The sequence below is a fragment of the Pleurodeles waltl genome, chromosome 3_1 (assembly GCF_031143425.1).
Source record: "Pleurodeles waltl isolate 20211129_DDA chromosome 3_1, aPleWal1.hap1.20221129, whole genome shotgun sequence".
Classification (NCBI taxonomy): domain Eukaryota; kingdom Metazoa; phylum Chordata; class Amphibia; order Caudata; family Salamandridae; genus Pleurodeles; species Pleurodeles waltl.
The window spans coordinates 995,772,985-995,792,986 of NC_090440.1; the positions used below are offsets into that span (position 1 = coordinate 995,772,985).

The 20,002-nt window shown below is 46.1% G+C and overlaps 1 protein-coding gene across 2 annotated transcripts in view; it reads right to left on the reverse strand.

The window, feature by feature from the left end:
* LOC138284903 (transmembrane protein 200B-like) overlaps nucleotides 1-20,002 on the reverse strand; it is a 42,411-nt gene that overhangs the window by 7,968 nt on the left and 14,441 nt on the right. The window contains exon 1 of one of the 2 annotated variants that reach the window (XM_069224175.1): nucleotides 2,910-3,509. The exons of the other annotated variant lie outside the window; for it this stretch is intronic. The gene's annotated coding sequence lies outside the window, so the exon portion shown is untranslated. Of the gene's footprint in view, nucleotides 1-2,909; nucleotides 3,510-20,002 lie in introns of those variants that run through there. 2 annotated transcript variants of the gene reach the window in all.

A 20,002-nucleotide genomic window follows, 5' to 3' on the forward strand; every position in this document is an offset into this window, starting at 1 on the left:
TTGTCCCCCCCCCAGGGGCAACTCTGTCCACCAGGACAGCAAGCCACGGTGACCCCTGACAACTGTCAGGGATGAGAGCCCGACCTCAGGCCTCTCTAACCACTGTGACTGTGGAGAGTGGGGGGCGGTAGCCCCAGGTGCCTGGCACCCTTTGACCACTCTCTCTTCCACCAGGTCAGGGATGACACCATGAACCTGGCCTTCCAATCCAGGGTCAGTACCCTTAGATTGCACTGGGGCCAGGGGTGAGGCTCTTTCTCCCCTGTCCCTACTCTCAGGGTTCTGCACCCCCCCCTCAGGGAGAGTACCCCTTGAAGTCACACCAGGGGGGGTGATTGGGCAAACCGCCCACCCCTTCAGGTCAGGGTTTACCCCCTGCACCTGATCCTCCAGTCCAGGGTCTGTACCCACAGACTGGACCACTGCCTGGCAACCCAGGACTTCCTGGGGGGCATACCTACCCCCCACCAGGTCAGAGTTTACCCTCTGAACCTGGTCATCCAACCCAGGGTCACCACCCTGCGGTTGAACCACTGCCTGGCGCACCAGGACTTCCTTGGGAGCACACTTACCCCCCATCAGGTCAGAGTTTACCCCCTGAACCTGATCATTCAACCCAGAGTCACCACCCTGCAGTTGAACCACTGCCTGGCACACCAGGACTTCCAGGGGGGCACACTTACCCCCCTCAAGGGACACACTGTCCCCAAGGGCCACACAAGAGTCTGGCTGGCGCAGGTCTCCTGACCTCTGCCCATCTGACAGAGTCTGGATTCCCCCCAACCCAGAAATGGTCTTACCAAGGTCATTCCTGGGGGGCTCTGCTCTCAGAGCTGACCCCTGACCCTCCAGGTTCTCCACTGGGGTCCGCAACCCCCTCTCAACCCTCTGTCTGGACTTCTGCACCCCCTCACTAGGAGTGGTACTGCCAGACACCAGAACTGGTGGGACGCTGGCTACAGCCGCCCCCCCAAGTTCTCCTGACACTGTGGGGTCTCCCTCAACAGATGGCCCTATGGTACAGGCTAGGCTCCCCTCCTGGTGTTCCCTCATGGAACCCTCCAGGACCTGGGACCGGATCTCGGGCACCTTGGACCTCAGCCCATCCCCATTCCCTCTCCTCAGAGACTGGACATGGGGTCCCTCACCCATCCCACTACACTGGGACCTACCTGGGACACTACAATCCTTCCCTACCTCACCTGGTTGGGAAATACCTAGACCACTCCTCTCAGGAGCACCCCCAAATGCCTCTTCAGACTCTCTGGTACTCACCAAGAGGTCTGCCTCCATTGTAAGCTCCCTGGGGTCAGAGAACTCACACTCCACCTGGTGTTGGCATAGCTCTGGAAAATAAGGACTAGACATATGCTCTCCAGCAATTACATCACTCAGCCCCTCACATGAATTAACCAAAGTACCCTTCACCCAACCATCCAGTGACTCTGCTTTGAAAAAGCACCCCACATCACCCTCCTGAGACTGGTGAGACAGTACCTGACTGTCCCTGACACTCAACCCACACTCTTCTGGGATGTCTTCACACTCCATAACCAGGACTTCTACCTGGGGGGAACCCCTCTCCCTGTCACTCTCACCTAGAGTCAGTAGAGTGTCCTTCCCACCAGTAGGAATATGACTCCCCATGCCAGTTCCCCAATCCACCTCAGGGACCCTGTGCATCACTGGAGCTACCTCATACCCCTGAACCTCCTGGTGTGTGTTAACTCCCTCCTTCAAGTAGGGCACCACATCTCTGGGCATGTGCATTTCTTCAGCAGCACTAGATATAAAATTGTTGCTGCCACCATTCCAGCTGGATTCAGCCCTCATGACTTCCAGCGGTTTCAATTTAAGCTTGTAAGCATAAATCATCCTTTGTATCTCGAAGTCCCTTTCCCACTTGTCATACTCCCTTTGCATCCTCAACTTTTCTGCCTCCAACCGGCGAACCCTTTCTGCCTGTCTGTCCTGCACATCTTTAGGAGTCAGACCCTTAGACGACACCCTGCTACCCCTCCTGGGGACCCTCCCCCCAGGCGTAACAGGTACCTCCACTACACCACTGTGTATCCTCTGCACTTCCCCACGCACATTCTCCTCCTCTATGTGCCCTCCAGCCTTCTTGATTGTCACCCCGGCCCTCTGTGCCTTTTGCAGCTCCCCCTCCCTGGTGGAGCTCTTAGTGGGACAGTCAAGATCTTTAAGGAACTGTTTCAATTGAGCAACTGAGTACTCCTTCAGTTTCTCCATTTCAAACACAGCTCCAGCTGTTGCATCTCCAGATTGAGACTTGATGGTCACAAGTGCAAAGTTCCAAAGGCAGAAAATAAGTTCCCAATGAAGTAAAAAGAATCAGTCAAGGGATCAGCAAAATCATGGAAGTAGAACAAAAAGGAGTCCTTAAGAGAAAAAGCAAAAGATCACCAAACAAGTAGTATGTGGTCACGTAGTGGTCTGAGATCAAAACAGTAGTGTACACTTAATCACTGTATGTCAGGCACAAATACAAGTCCAAATCCCGACCGCTGATCACCAATGTTAGAAATGGGGTCCCTGGTTGACAGTCAGGTTACCCCCTGTTCAAGCAAAGACCCTCACTCTAGTCAGGGTAAAAGAGAATCACCCTCAGCTAACCCCTGCTTACCCCCTTGGTAGCTTGGCAGAGCAGTAGGCTTAACCTCAGAGTGCTAGGCGTAAAGTATTTGTACCAACACACACAGTAACTCAATGAAAACACTACAAAATGACACAACACAGGTTTAGAAAAATAGCAAATATTTATCTAAACAAAACAAGACCAAAACGACAAAAATCCACCATACACAAGTCAAGTTATTAATTAAAAATCAAAAAGAGTCTTTAAGTAGTTTTAAAAACACACTAGCGCTGCTAGAGTGAAAATGTACCTGGTGTGCGTCAAAAATAACCCCGCACGGGTGGGCGTGCGTCGAAAATAACTCCGCACGGCGGTACTCGAGTCAAAAATCCAGCCGCACAATGAGTCGAAGGTCCAGCCGCGCAGGTTGCGATCTCCCAGCCTCCGTCAGCGATGCTGCGCGTCGTTTCTCCTGCTCCGTGCGTCGATTCTTCGGTCGCGTTTCCTACGAGCGTCGTTTCTCAGCTGCGGAGCGGGCGGCGCGTCATTTTTCAGCCGCAGATCGGATTCGCGTCGATCTTTTCCCCGCAAGGTGCTCTGTGCGTGGATTTTCTTGTCTTTAGGCTGCCAGCTTCTCCTTTCAGGGTCCCAGGAACTGGATGGGCACCACAGGGCAGAGTAGGAGTCTCTCCAGAGGCTCCAGGTGCTGGCAGAGAGAAGTCTTTGCTGTCCCTGAGACTTCAAACAACAGGAGGCAAGCTCTAGATCAAGCCCTTGGAGATTTCTTCTCAAGATGGAAGGCACACAAAGTCCAGTCTTTGCCCTCTTACTCTGGCAGAAGCAGCACTGCAGGAAAGCTCCACAAAGCACAGTCACAGGCAGGGCAGCACTTCCTCCTCAGCTAACAGCTCTTCTCCAGGCAGAGGTTCCTCTTGATTCCAGAAGTGTTTCTAAAGTCTGTAGATTTGGGTGCCCTTCTTATACCCATTTTAGTCTTTGAAGTCACCTTTCTTCAAAGGGGACTCACACCTACTTGTGAAATCCTGCCTTGCCCAGGCAAGGCCTCAGACACACACCAGGGGGTTGGAGCCGGCATTGTTAGAGGCAGGCACAGTCCTTTCAGATGAGAGTGACCACTCCACCCCTCCCTCCTAGCAGAGATGGCTAATCAGGAAATGCAGGTTACACCCCAGCTCCCTTTGTGTCACTGTCTGGTGTGAGGTGAAAAACAACCCAACTGTCAAACTGACCCAGACAGGGAATCCACAAACAAGGCAGAGTCACAGAATGGTTTAAGCAAGAAAATGCTCACTTTCTAAAAGTGGCATTTTCAAACGCACAATCTTAAAATCAACTTTACTAAAAGATGTATTTTTAAATTGTGAGCTCAGGGACCCCAAACTCCACATGTCCATCTACTCTCTAGGGGAATCTACGCTTTAATCATATTTAAAGGTAGCCCCCATATTATCCTATGAGAGAGACAGTTCTTGCAACAGTGAAAAACGAATTTAGTAGTATTTCACTGTCAGGACATATAAACCACATTACTATATGTCCTACCTTATCCATACACTGCACCCTGCCCTTGGGGCTACCTAGGGCCTACCTTAGGGGTGCCTTACATGTAAGAAAAGGGAAGGTTTAGGCCTGGCAAGTGGGTACACTTGCCAAGTCGAATTTACAGTGTAAAAATACACACACAGACACTGCAGTGGCAGGTCTGAGACATGATTACAGAGCTACTTATGTGGGTGGCACAACCAGTGCTGCAGGCCCACTAGTAGCATTTGATTTACAGGCCCTGGGCACCTCTAGTGCACTTTACTAGGGACTTACTAGTAAATCAAATATGCCAATCATGGATAAACCAATCACATACAATTTCACACAGAGAGCATATGCACTTTAGCACTGGTTAGCAGTGGGAAAGTGCTCAGAGTTCAAAAGCCAACAGCGACAGGTCAGAAAAAAATAGGAGGCAGGAGGCAAAAAGACTGGGGATGACCCTGCATAAGCAAAAGTCCAACACTGTCAGTATAGGCCCTTAGTCTCATTATGAATGATTAGTCTCTGTATAGATATACACACTATCCTTATAGACGGAGCTGTTGATATGCAACATGGAAGGACCAAATTATGTGGTGGGGCTACCTAAATTATGCAGCAAGAAAAGGTAAATTATGTGGTCTAATGCAGCACATTGTGTGATATTACTTCATCATTTTGTCTTGTCATTTTTGCACGTGTTAAAACTAGGCAATGGTTTCACCTCAATATCACCCGGTTTAACACCCAAATACAACAATAGCCAACTGAAAGGTGGCCAATCAACTACTGTGAAGGGCCTGCAACACATCACCAAGTTTTTAGTAACCCTTGATCTGTTTGTTCTAGAAAGATGTTTTGTTATCTCTGCATAACCAGAAGCTGATAATTGATTATTAATTATTATTGGTTCAGATTTTGAATGGTGGGGTGAGTAAACTGAACTGAGGCCATATGTAGGACAAGGCTGTTTCAAAGTTTAAAATACAAATCCTACAGGAAAAGAGACAGCACTGCATAACCACCATTTCCCACCTTCTAGTTGTATTAGGTGTGTTAGCTGCCATGTTATTAATAAAAAGTGACTCATTGCTTTAATAGCAATAGATAAACGTTGAAGCACAAGCACAGAGACCTGTAGAACTGTAGGCCAGAGGGAATAATGACCCCCTGCTCCTCTGCTCCCCCTCTGGGATGTGAAATCTGCATTCACTCCTTACCCATCTAGTTTTCATTGACTGTTTTTACAGCTTGGTTCTTCTGACACTAACAGTACTACTGATCCAAGAGTTGATGCATTTCCCAGCTGGTGGGCATTCTGATCGATTCAGTTATGGACCTTGACATGTATGGGCTTCACGTGAGCAATGCGGAGCAGCCCTCATTGTGAGAAGATGCTGCCAGCTACGAAGTGTGGATTCTCTGTATGAATGTTGCATGAAGCATGGTCACTTCTTCTGAACATTAGCAGCATCAGGTTCACTGCAACACCACCAGATGTTAGACCATTGACAATGTGTATGGTCTGTGAGGGTGGAGTCCAGCAGCATCCTTACCCGAAACAAAGATTACGGAAATACGACACACTGGATTTCGCAGTCCTATTTTACTTCGTGATAAAGTGAGGACTGCTTCTGAGGAACCCAGAGATCCAGTGCTTATTTCTTGCGTGACACCGACGGGCCCAACTGATAGGTTAAAATGTTTTAAAGTAGACCAAGATTACTTAATTCAGGCCCGTCTGCAACCTGATTAAAAGCCAAGAAAACAGGGCACTGGGTTCTTCAGACTCTGCAAGTTGAACTGAATCTCTGCTAGGAAAAGGGCCCAAAACAAACCGACCGTGGTCCTTCTTCTGGTAAACTAATATTTCATACTAGTAGTAAATATTAAGTGATGTAGACTGCACCAATCTATCCAAATTCCTCAACTGCACCATCTGTCAGACACAAACAAGTACTTGTGTATTGCTGGCGAGGTTGGAGAAAACCATGTGTGGGATCACTGTGCTTCACTATGCCTGTCTGAACACTCTTGCATACCTTCAGCACAAGTACCAGGAAACAGAAAGAGGAAAACAAGCATTTGCAATGCATTGGTCTCACCTTTGCTCGAGTTAGAGCTATTAGCATTGTAAATTCCTAACTGGACTTTTCTTGTCACTTAAATTGAAAATGAAAAGTAAAACAGTTGACATAAGCAACCCAATTCAAAGCGCCGCGGCCGCCATGAGCATGCGCACAAAGGAAACACACAAAAGGAAAAAGAAGTTTGCTCACAGTCAAACGTAAAGCATTTACCAATGATAACAAAGGATTTTTGAAAGGCAAGCCCATGAATTAGAGATAGTGATGGGCGTGTGGTGGGTGTGCTTAAAAGCCCATAGATAGATTACAACAGGCCAGAGTGCTTGCGCGCTCAGCCTAAAAAAGAGCACCCCAAGCGGGGCTCTGACTTTGCCCCTTTGTTGATTAGTCCCTTTACAATAACTTAGGTCCTCGTTACAAGTTTGTCGGAATAGGGTGGGGTATTTACCACACACAATAAATACAAATACCCGTTGTCCAGACTGCAGAAGCACAGACTTAGGAGCACAGCAGAGACTGCAGGAGCATAGGAGAGACTGCGGAGCACAGACCTCAGGAGCACAGCAGAGACTGCAGGAGCATAGGAGAGACTGCGGGAGCACAGACTTCAGGAGCACAGCATAGACAATAAGAGCACAAAAGAGAGGGCAGCACAGAAGAGACTAAAGGCACACAGACTGTAGGGGCACAGCAGAACCTAAGGAGCACAAAGGAGACTGGTAACAGGAAATACTGCAGGAACACAGCAGAGAGTGCAGGAGCATAGGAGAGACTGCGAGAGCACACCATACACTGCAGGGGCACACAGTGCATCATTTGTAAATTCAGAGGTGCCGGTGCTGAAAGCCCTTCTCTTAAACACGAGGCTGCTGTAATTAAATCTGCCAGCACTGAATACTGAGGCAGCATAATCCTAAGGCCATCTCGGGCCTATTTAATCCATTTAGGGCCACCCCTGCCCCTTCTGCTCATCCTGCAACTTTCTACTTTCTCCCTATATGACGCTTTTTAGTTTTTCCTTCTTCCGTCTTTCACATATTTTTGCTCGCAGCAAATGCTTGAGGCATAAGAATAAGCCCCGGCCCTCACAAATAAGTAAGTGCCGGTGCTCAGCACCAGAAAGAACAAGCACAAATTAAGCACTGGGGCACAGCAGAGACTGTGGGAACACAGAACAGACTGCAGGGCACAGCAGAGACTGTAGGGACATAGAACAGACTGCAGGCCACAGCAGAGACTGTAGGGACACAGAACAGACTGCAGGGCACAGCAGAGACTGTAGGGACACAGAACAGACTGCAGGAGCACAGCAGAGACTGTGGGGACACAGGCGATACTTGTGGAGCTTAGCCCAGAGTAAGTGCTTGGCACAGCCTGCAGGAGCGCAGCCAGACCGCAGGAGCGCAGCTCAGACTGCAGGAGTGCAGCACAGCACTGACTGCAGCAGGACAGGAGAAACTACAGGGAGAACGGCAGGAACTGCAGGTGCACGGGACAGTGCAGAAATACAACAGGGACGACAAGACCACAAGAGACACTGCAGAAGCACAGCATAGACTGCAGGAGTACAGACAGACTGTTGGAGGACGCACTTCAGGAGCAGATTCCAGACTACTAAGGCACACATGGTTGGAGCACAGCACAACGCTCACAAACACATCAAAGGCTGTTGAAGCACAACAGAGAGACTACCGGGCACAGAAGAGACTGTAGAATTACAGCAGAGATAGCATGAACATAGCAGAGACTGCAGGAGCACGGCAGAGATTCATCAAAGCCTTAAGGAGCACGGATGACAGAGACAGGAGCACAGCACATGCGGTAGGAGCACAGACTGCAGAATCACAGCAGTGGAGGAGACTTCTAGAGAGGCAAAACACAGCCTGCAGGATCCTGACACAGGGCGTTCAACATCTGCTGGAGAGATAGGAAGCAATCACACCTGCCAGCCAAAGTGTGCAGATCACAACTGCACACTTTATCCCAGACACACCTGGCACACGGAGAGGCAGTGCAAACTCTGCACACAGAACAGACACCCCATGGCAGGTGAGAATACCTCTTCATCACACATGCAGGACACGACACGTTCAACGAATGCCTTTTCCCCTGACTCGCACATGGCCCAGGAACACCACTACCAGCGGTAGTCGTCGTCTCTTACACGAGCAAGGACAGCACTGGCAAAACTAGTAGAAATGTTGCCTCACAGACACATAACACGTGCCACACACACAACACAACACAACTGTGGGCGTCCCTTAAGCTCAGAAAGCAGTTACAACATGTGCAGCAACACTGCAAGCTTCTCTCTACACGTGCACATACAAACACACACACACAAACACAAGTATAGCATGGGCAGCCACAGTGTAAGCTTATGTCACACGTACAGCATGGGTACACTATAAAAGAACAGAACAGCTGTGTAGGCGTCTCTCAACCAGGGCAGACAGCAGCTAAACAGCCTTCTCTCGTGCACGGAGGCGCAGCGCAGCACAGTCAGCAACAGCGCAAGCTTCACAAACACACACTCACTCACTCACTGCAGAGGTCCAAACAAGCATCAGCGGTGCATTCTTCCCTCTGACAGCACAAGCTCTCTGCTATTAGTAGTTTGCCTGATGGGACTTGGATAGGGGAGACACGATGAGGTCCCAATTTATCCCAAGTCATGAGTGGCATTACTCAGTCATGTTTTGTGCATTCTGACACATGCAGTGCTGGATGAACAATACAAAAAGCAAAACTACAGGTACCCAAATATCATTTAAACAAGCATTGGAAAAGCCAAACTTTCTTGCTGCCAACTAACTTCATTGACATCGTTGCCATTTTTTTTCTTGTTGAGCAAAACTCCTCATGGCAGCGTCAAGCAAAAGCCTGCCTGACACTGAAGAGTCTTCACAAAATGCAACTCGGAGGCGAGAGTGGCTAGAGATAACTGAGCTCTAAGATAACTTCTACTAGTGAAGTAAAGTGCTTCCCGTGGGCCAGACTCTCAACACCAGTCCAAGCCTTCCCTCTCTTCCCCCTCACAAGTCCACCAGGTTCAACTAAAACGATACATATTGAAGCTGAGAAGTATCTTTCTGAATTCCTCATAGGGTTGGCTTGGTTCACACTGACTTCTTTGTTAAAGTTAACCACTCTTGTGATAATACTAGACACTACGATATGCCCTTTGTTGTACTAATTACATTACACATAATTACAGTTTAAGGCAAAGGAAGATAAAATGATTTGCTATGGTTCGAATTCTTGAATAAAGGTGAAAAAGGGCATTGGCACTCGGGGCTCAACCTCGATTGGCAATCCTGCAGCTAAACAAACCACATTATGGCCCTCTGTGAGCCCCAACAACGAAGCTAGACATAAAAAAGAGTGGCAGGGAGGTTGATACTAGACCATCACCTGTCCTCGCCAGCATTCATCTAAAAAACACAACACTAGTGACGTTCCTGGATGGAAATCTACTCCATTCTGGTAGTACATTTACCATATTAGCCATTTATATCCCGTTTATGCTCCCACATATACATCCAGAGGCCCATATTTATACTTTTTTAGCGCCACATTTGCACCGCTTTTTGACGCAAAAACGGCGCAAACTTACAAAACACAATTGTATTTTGTAAGTTTGCGCCGCTTTTGCGTCAAAAAAGGACGCAAATGCAGCGCTAAAAAAGTATAAATATGGGCCAGAGTATCTTTATCGGGAGCATGAACTTAACCCATCTCAGTGGCATGTTTCATCATAAGGTTCCCTAAACTACTAGCATTCAATTGGCCCTCAGCATATATATCTTTACTTTTGTCAGAGATTCCTTGGTTCCTTCATGAAAATTGCTCTCTTAAAGTGATATCTAGACAATCATTTATAATTGCCTTTTTCACACTATACCCATTATCTACACTGATGCACTATCGAGGGCAGTGAGAAGATCACCACCAAAGAGCCCCTCACTGGGGGGCCCGCTAGGCACTGCAGAACCCACCTAACGAAGAGTAGAACTCTGAAGCATGGCACTGAGGTGGCCGGGGGTTCAAGTTCCTTCATAAAGATACTCATGAGGGCACACACCTTAAATAACAGAGCAGTGCAATTGGCCGAGAGGACATATTTCTCGATCAGCCTCCTCGCTCTCAGGGGAGTGAGAAGTTTCCGTGAGTCTCTCTCTGGCTGGCTGGCAGCAACCTGAAAAATGTTGTTGCTGCTATTACAGGACTCAGTTACTGTGTTGTGAAAATAAAAATAAAATAAGGTACAAGGGGGCAGTGTAAGGATGCCCTGACTTCCTAGACCTTGGGGGGTCCAGAAGGAGCCCCCTAGGGTCACACTGAAAACAAAAGTTCTGTTTTTGAAGTGCTGCAATGAGGAGCTTGGCCTTCTGTGGGGAGAGCAGTTGGTTGAAGGGCCTGGCGTAGGTCAGGCTCTGCAGCTAACCCCACAATGAGCACAGCCTGTGGTAGGCAGTTGGCCAGCCGTAAGGAGTAGGCACAGAACCTGCAAGGTTTGGCTGCCGCAGGTGGTTGTGCACAGGACCTGGTGACAGGCCATGTCCTGCGGCTAAACCTTCAATGCACATGGCTGAAGGCTGTGCACAGTGGAGGTTGGCAAAGATAGGTCTGGTGATGAAATAAAAAACCCTAGAAATTTGCTAAAAATAACAATGTTAAAGTGACATTGTAGTTAGCTACAGAAATATATCTTACTTCACCTTGAAAAGTATCTCAGAAATTCACTAAAAAAACAAAAGTTAAAGTGACATTATAGTTAAGTGAAGGTTTCATTAAATAACGTAACATTTTAAAATAAAAAAACACTGAGGGGCATATTAATACTCTGTTTGCACCGAATTAGCATCATTTTTTTTTTTTTACTCTAATTCGGTGCAAAACTAACTCCATATTTATTCTTTGGTGCTAGACCCGTCTAGCGCCAAATTTATGGAGTTAAAGTCATTATTTGAAAGTGGAGACCTACCTTGCCTTAATGATATGCAAGGTAGGTGTTCCCGTGCAAAAAATAACTCTATGGCATTGACGCCATATTTAGGGGCATATTTATACTCTGCGGCATATTTATACTCTGTTTGCACCGAATTAGCGTCATACCCAGGTAAGTACAGGTAAGATTGCATTTTATTTTTAAAAGTGCCATAGGGGGCCCTGTACTGGGGCCCCATACATGGCACAGGGTGCAATGGCCAACCCAGGGGACCCTTGTCCTCTGTGCTGGCCATTGGGGTGATGGGCATAACTCCTGCCTTTTCTAAGGCAGGAGTCATGTGGCATGGGGGGTTTAGCACCATAAAATGATGCTAATCGTGTTAGAGTCTTTTTTTTTTACTCTAACCTGCCTAAAGTCATTTTTTTGCGCTAAACCCTCTTCTTCTATACTGCCAGCCGCACCCGACTAAAGTCATTTTTATTTAACTCTAGCCTACCCTTTGCACCAGCTTTTACCATTCCATAAATATGGTGCCCGGCTGGTGCAGAGAAATGGTGCAAGCCGGTGCTAAACTTTTTGGTGCAAAACTGCGTTAGTGCAGTTTTGCACCAAAAAGTATAAATAAGGCCCTGAGTGTCACCAATTACAGTTAACTCAAGTAACTATAACTTGCTACTTTGCCATGCACTGCTTATGATCTCATAAATTACATCACTCACGACATTTTCCATGACATCATTGATAACATCCCTCATGACATCTGACATTACATCACTGATGACAACAATGTGCAGGGCAAGAGTGCAAGGTATAGTTACTTGAGTTAACTATAACTGGTGAATTCCAGCATTCCTTAGTTTAAAACATTTCATCACTGTAATTGTTTAACCTTTGTTTTTGACAGCTCAAAGCTTGATTGCTAAATTCTATGTCACTCTGGAGTATTGCACCAGGCACTGATCACCTATTTCTAATTCTGTATACATTATTGGGACAATCATGGCCACTTGATGAGGTATCATGGGAAATATTGTTTCTAGTTCAGAAAAACGATGTCTATATCTGGAGGCCCCTTTGAGGCCCTTTTGAGGGAGTTATACCAAGTTCATGGGTCCACATCTGGGATGCTGTACCCAATTTTGAAGGCTGGTGTGGAAGGGTGTATTCAAGTCTTCATATCACATGTGGAGGATTGTATCCTTTTGTGATGACCTCAACACGTATATTATGAATAATTCCAGTGGCCTCACCATGGTTATTATGTGCAGTTGTGGTAACCAACTCTGAGGTATTGTGAACACATCTGGACGTCTCAGATGGAGCACAGTAAAGCGTTCTGAAGTCATCACGTGGAGTATTGCTACTCTCATCAGGAGGACCGTGTCTGGTCATAAATCCTCGTGTATTTTACTGCATCGAGCTGTGGTCACTCTACTGGGAGCATGCACTGTGTCTAGCAGTTGTATGTCAGAATATTGAGAAGTACACTACAGTGCTGCTCAAATATCATGACCAAAAACCGACGACCACAATCTGGTCAAGCCAAGTGTTCATAGATAAATATAGGTTTACTATTCTTAATTCTGCAACTATGTCCTTTGAAAATATATGAACTATCTAGGTGCATATATATGGTGTTGTGTATAATAAATCTGTATATACTCATCTTCATCACATTGTGATAGTCATTATTTATAATTAACTTGAAATTCTAGAATAATATGGCGTCTACATCTACCACACTATTTCCAGTTTGAAGTTTTCACCTGGAGTTTTGTATCTAGTTCTAGAGGTGCCATTTACAGTGCTGCGTATGGTTCTATAGGCGACTCTCCAGGATAACAAGCACCGAATGGACCGCGTCTAGACTCTGACCACAGAACCTAATGTACCTTCTGTGATTGGCATCGTCCGCACTGCTGCAGGCTTCATCACCGGACTGAATGAAAGCCATCACAGATCTCCCAGCCTGGGAAACCAACACTGACAGTCACTTCCAGCCCACACCATTTTCAGGACCTGCTGCATCATATACAAAGCTGGAAGGGTCAGAAAATCACCTCCCCTACACCAAAAAGCTGAATATCTCATTAAGGGGCACTTGACCCACTGAGAAGCATCGACAATAGCAAGCCCTCTTCAGTGACTTCACGGTCCCACCTCCACCACTCTTCTTCAGTGCTTAATTTGAGCCGGTGGTTGCTGGTGTGAACCACCGACACATATTTTTGGGGACCAGCACTTATTTATCTTCATTAGACTTTTGCTGAGAGCTGGCGACAAAACATTTAAAAATCAGAAAGCTGGAGGAAGAGAAATCCATAAAAACCTCCACAAACGGATAAAGCAGGAACCTGCAGAAGCGAGATGAAGGTGAATGATGTGTCTGTTAGCGCCTTAAAGATGGACTAAGGACTATACAACCCTAGAATTCTGTCTGTGCACATTTTAATTGTACACCAGCCGCAAATTTCAGAGCTGAGCTCTGGGCCCCAGTACTATTAAGCACTGCTCTTCTAGGCTATGTATGCAACATGTAACTGCACTGACCCCTCTTGCACTTCATGTATGCTGGACTTTGCATAGAACTAGTTCCCCTAAAACCTGAGGTCACAATGTACGACTGAAAAGGAGTGAGGCTCAGAAGTAAAATGAGAAAATATTTGGGTTATTTAGTAAGGGTTGCACGGGTGCACGGTTCAGCTTTTATAATGGTTACTAAATTGGCCTAATACTTTGCATTGTTTCACACTATGAAAGAGACTATACAAAACCTTAGTAAATAACCCACTACCTTTCTGATGGGCAGACAATGAAATAATAGCAAATGTGAGGACAACAAATGATCTCTGAATTACCTTTTTCTGTGTGAGGGAAAGCTTGCACTGTTGCTGTCACGGAATGGGTAGTGAATTCGTGAGATGACTTTAGAGCTCAAGGTGGATGCAAATTGGAAATTATTTAAATAGGCCTTGAGGCAGGCAGACGGCTGCAAGAGCAGTGAAGAAACAAGAGCAAATCTAGAGACCGTGCAGGATCTGTGCAATGCACTGGTGGCCTTCGCAGGGCAGCACCTGTAGTCTATGCTGCGCTTGTTTAATGCAGGGTGCTTCATAGTGATGGTGTAAGCATGGCGCCTAAATCACACAAACCCAGAGGATGGGGTTGTGAAGAAAGCATGACGGGCCATGATTTTTAGATTTTGCCTGCACACCGCTTGCGCTGTGCATGTGAAATCTATTGTATTTAATATAAATCTTAAAAGGAGGTTACATCCTTCCCCCTTGCTTTCCTTGCTTTTTATTGGTTCCTGTGCTTGCCACTTACTTTTCCCCTGTTTCTATTGGCTGTAGCACTATTTCCTGCACTTACCAATGCTTGTTCCTCATGTGTTTGCTCTTATGAGCATCCCGAGGCCCAAGTACTGTGTTCATCTGCTTTGGTTGCGTAACTTATTTTCTTAATTGATTTGCTACTTTACACATGGCGCAAACTCCAAAGAAGTTATTGGAGTGCTTCACAGGCACGGAGAGATTAAATGATTTGCAAAGAAACACTGAACGTTTTGCCTAACACCGAAACTCCCCTCTGCTCGGCTTCGGTTCAGCCTCTAACTGGTTAACGGATTTCCGGGGGCGGGCGGGCGCAGGCTGGGGCTCGGCTGGGCACTAACTGGTTAACGGAGCTCGGGGGGCGGGCGGGCGCAGGCTGGGGCTCGGCTGGGCACTAACTGGTTAACGGAGCTCCGGGGGCGGGCGGGCGCAGGCTGGGGCTCGGCTGGGGTGGCCGTGCGTGTGACACGCTCCGAGCCGGCACAGCTCAACTCAGAGGACAGGTGAGGCCGCTGGGGTGGTTCTTCCGCTCTATTGATCATAAGTATGATCCCAGCGAGCCCTTTCATCAGCATTGTAAGCACTGAAGGGGACAGCACTGTGCAATTATGTAAGCGTTCGCTACTGGATCACCTCGTGCCCGAGAAGCTCATTCAGTCCAGTTTGTTTTGTTTTTTTTGTTTTTTTAATGCCTTGATTTGTAGGCCTATTTAACACATTATTAAAGCAGAATGACACTCACGGAATTCAACGTATCTGGCAGGGATGAGGTACTCACGTGTGCAACTGTGAAATGCATGATTTGTGTACACTGCACTATACTATCAGCATGAACTAACGCAGAACACCCACGCACTGATGAGCAGCTCTTTCACTGATCTCTAGCCCAGCTCCTCGTGTTTGTCACCTGGGAGTTCGTCTAACTGGATGCTAAAGATGAACGCAATAGTATTTGTGAATCTTAACCTAACTCACGCCTTACTGTGAATTCTAGTTGTCCACTTTGTTTGAAAAGTTAAGCAAAAAATGTTCGAGTTTCATTCAGTTTCGTAGAAGCACAACACTGATTTGACGACAAGGCAGAACTTCAGTAAATTACATTTATGCTCTGCAAGACTCGTCCCAATGGGGGCGCTATGCACGAGTTTATTTGCCGTGGTAATGGGAGAAAATGTGCAAATGAGCTTGAGGCTATGCGACAACGAGTACCTAGACGTTTTCAGATCGCAGCTGTGCATAACTACTGCGTGTGGGTGACGAGGTCGCAGGGGTGTTTCTGTTGATGATGAGAGATGCATGCGCCACGCTTTTATTATCAACTTGTTATTCTCACACCAGTGGCTTGCTCAGTTATGAAAGAACAGTTTCAGGTGGGACCGCGCCATGCGTGACATCTTCAGCCGATCTCGACTTTTGGGTCTACAACACTTTGCATCCTTGATCATTATGTATATGGCCTTCTAAAGCCTTATCACGCAGAAGTAAATTGGCCCCAGGTCACTCGTGACACCGTGAGCCAGGCCTCCTGTTCTAGTGGATAGCGTGTTGAATTCTAGGACTTGTACCTCAGGGTTTACCCTGCAAAGAGTTGTGTCCTAGAATGCCAGGATTTGTTGAAGGCGTCACTAGTGACATGACGTCAACTGGTTAACAAGTCGCCGGGGCTGTAGGTGTAGACATGACCTGGCACACCTGATCATGCGGCAGTGGTAATATTGCTTTAACTCGCGCACGTTCTCGTTTAAGTACAGCATTATAGCAAACCTTAAGTAAAACCTTAAGATTGGCACCTGAACAAATCAGTGCACTGAGGAACTGCTTAAGTGGCAGGAAATACTGTAACCTGCCAAACCAATCGGTAACTGTCAGAACAGTGCACGTGACAGTGCAGCACAAGGCGGAAGTAGAACTCTGCAGGAAGTTACTGTAACCAGCTTCTGTCAGTATTCACTGCACCTCTTCTGGCCTCTGTGTGTGGCTGCCTTGCGATGCAAAGTAGTTGGGAGACCTTGACTGAGCACTGTTTAACTGCTGTGCTCTGCTAGTGAGGCACTCTGCATATGTAGTCCATAAGAAGGAATGGATGTGTCTGATGGAAACCTAACATTTGGGATTCGCACTTGGTCATAAATTGAACTGAAGACCTTTAAGCCAGCTAAGGAAGCAATGGTGAAAACAACCATGAGAGGCTCATTTAAATTTAATTATAATCTGTTGGAGAAATGATCAGAACCTCCAATAATAGAATGTATGCCAAGATAATCCTGGATTCGTCATACGGTTCCTGAACGTGAATACAATCTTATCTTTTTTTGATAGATCAATTGGAGTGTATGCTGCGCAGAAAAGCCTTCTCTGTTCCTATATGCACATTGATTAATTTCTGAACCTTCTCTGTAAATTGTTTTACTGCAGGTACCTTTTAGGGGTAAGCGGGCTATTAACTAGCAAACCAACTCACCTATTCTTTCAACAGGGCACTCAAAGTAAAAATGAAGAAAGCATACATTATTTAGTTCAGTAATTATACCAGTGTACTGTCAGCATTTTTAGAGAATGGGTCAATCTGTTGCAGATATTAAGGCAATAGCAATTATTGTCAATTGGATCCACATACAACCGTATCTGTATATGGCCATTAATATTTCCTTCTTCCTGGTCCTGCCTTGTTGATCCTCTACGGAATCTATTGGTTTGTCAATGTTTGTTTAGACACGTGACACAGCAGTGATGGCTGCTGCGCTGCATGTCTTGACGTTTAAATAAAACTAAAACACTATGACGTGGTCACTGCCAAACTTTAATGCGGTCAATGCTGGCCGCATTATAGCGTTTTCTTTTTTAAAGTTTACGACATGATGTGTGACATGTCCAAAAACATTGACAAAGCTAATAGATTTCGTAGAGGCGAAACCTATTGGCTTTGCCAATGCGTGTTACTTTCCTTGTGTCTCTAGACACAATTAACTGTTACTGCTTTCTCTGACTGGTAAACAAGGTCCTTTCAGTTTTAGGGTTTTCTACGGAGTGTTAACATTTGCCCATTAGATGGAGATGCCCACATTTGCATCTAAAAGGCTGTCTGCACCCTCACCCATCGGGCTGTTTAACCCCTGACTGCCTACAACAAAAAAAGCAATTAAAGAAAGGAATTAAATGTTATTTTGCATTTCACAACTCCAACGATTTGGTACTACGACAAAGGATGCCAACACGTATCTTTTTTAGCCCGCAGCATGTTGCATTGTGGGGTGTGTAGTTATGCTTTTTAACCGTTTCATTTCAGCTTGCAAAGTGCTGTTGGCTAAAATTGGGTGGATTGCACATGACATTGAACCACTCAGCTTGGTTTTTAAATTTTACAAAGTTGACTACTCGATTTAAAAAAATGCTTATTTGATATGTAAAATCAAAGCAGCTAAACTCTGCTCCCATATTTGGTCAGAGTTCACTCTTTCACTCACAAGCATTGGCATTGTGGATCGATCTTTCTTATGTGTAATGGAAAGTTTTATACAAAGCCTCACAACACAAAGGTACAACACGGACAGCCGCACCGCAACCTATCCTAACACAAAGTATAAGTAAAGGATGGGTAGCAATTGTCTCTTACACTTTCAGGGCAGGTACAACACAGGTAACTCACACACTAAAGATTGAGTAAGATGCCTAAAGGACTGTTGTCTAATTTCAATAAACAGGCATAAACAAACAGCTAAAGCGCTCATGGAATTACTGTACAGAAATGTACTCTTATAGGATGATGAGTGCTCAGCTACCCAGTATGGTATATTTCATCAGTGGGTCTATGGAACATTCAAGAGCACTAGGTTCAATGCTTGTACAGTTTCCCAGTTATGGGTTCTCTAGTTTAGTAGAGGTTATCTCACTTATGCCATCTTTGTATGTTCTCCCTTTGTTCAACTGTCAGAATTCTATTAACATTTTACGTGGATGGTCCAAAAATATATTTTAACTAGTGGCTCCCTACCACAAGGTTAAAAACAGGGGGGGCCGAGCAACAGACCCTACTTATCTTTCCCATTAACATGTCTCGGTGCTTGAATTGAGCCACTTTGGCTCAGGTACCTTCCCCAGCACTACAGGTTCATAGAGCACGTGCACAAGCCTTAGAAAGGGGATGAAGGCGAAGCGGCAAACTCCTGAGGTCCCTTGAAAAGGACTCGCAACAGCCTATCGGTGAGACTGTTGCACATGCAGCATGTTTCATAGGGCGAGCCGCTGTAATCACTGCCTGCTCTATGAAACAGGACAGGCCCACGTCGCCAAGCCAGACTCGCAGGGATACTGGGTATGGACAACGGAGGTGCAAAAGCCTTGACACTGCGTACTAGGCGCCTAACACCAAAGCGTCTCCTACCCCACTACCAGTGCTAATAGGGCAGTAGAATTGAGGGGTTACTGCCAGGTCCCATAATTCTCCTGGGCACCATCTGTCTTGCAGCCTGTCTGGAAAAGCAGCACCATGAAAGCTGTTTTTAGGTCAGCCGGGACCTCCTGCCCAGCTGTAAGTGTTACTGAATGTCAGTTTCTTTGTAACTTTTACATATAAAACATGTATTTTGGATTGTTTTACTTTAGCACCTTGGATTATATCACTGCACTGAGTGGTCATTCTTTAAATTAGTGAGCCACACAAGGTAAGTTTTATTAATGACTCAAGGGGCAAGACAGTTGTCTTGTTTCTTCAATATAAACTTTTATTTTTTTAAGTGAAGATCCTAGATCCCTATCACATTCTTTCTTTCTGCTCTTATGACAATTTTATGAGTGACTCTAGACGCAAGTTGGCTGTCTTGTGCCTCCTATGAAAGGTCTTTATTGTTATTAGAGATGGAACAACATTATAGGCTATTAAACTATATACAGGAGAGGTTCTAGTACAGTGTACACCCTCAACTGAATCATTTCAAGAGGATCTCCAGGTTGATGATCACTGAAAAAGAGGCAAAGGGAAGAAAAGTAATTGCCCAAGGTCACACAATTTGGTTAAGCTGGGAAGCTCGGATTGAAACCAGGGTCTCTGAGTTAGGACCTCACAACTAGTTTTGCCTTGGGTCAAATAAAAGCTTCTGACTGGTCTGGGCAGGTTATGCAAGTGGATTCAAAATATCCTTTGCGTTTTTTTTTATTTTTTATAAGGTGCGGCAAGAGGAGAGGAAACATTCCTTTACATAGATATCTACACCCTTTGCGGAAACAGTGCACATGTTCCCTCACCAGAGGATAGGTGCAAGCTTCCCTTCGTCAGAGGATAGGTGCAAGCTTCCCTTCGTCAGAGGATAGGTGCAAGCTTCCCTTCGTCAGAGGATAGGTGCAAGCTTCCCTTCGTCAGAGGATAGGTATGGCTACGGTACCATCAGCACAAGCTTTTCCCATTGCAGGACAGGTACAAATCAGGAGCCACCATGCAAGTTTGCTACCTTTCAGAATAGGGACAGCATTACAGTAGCAAAGCAAG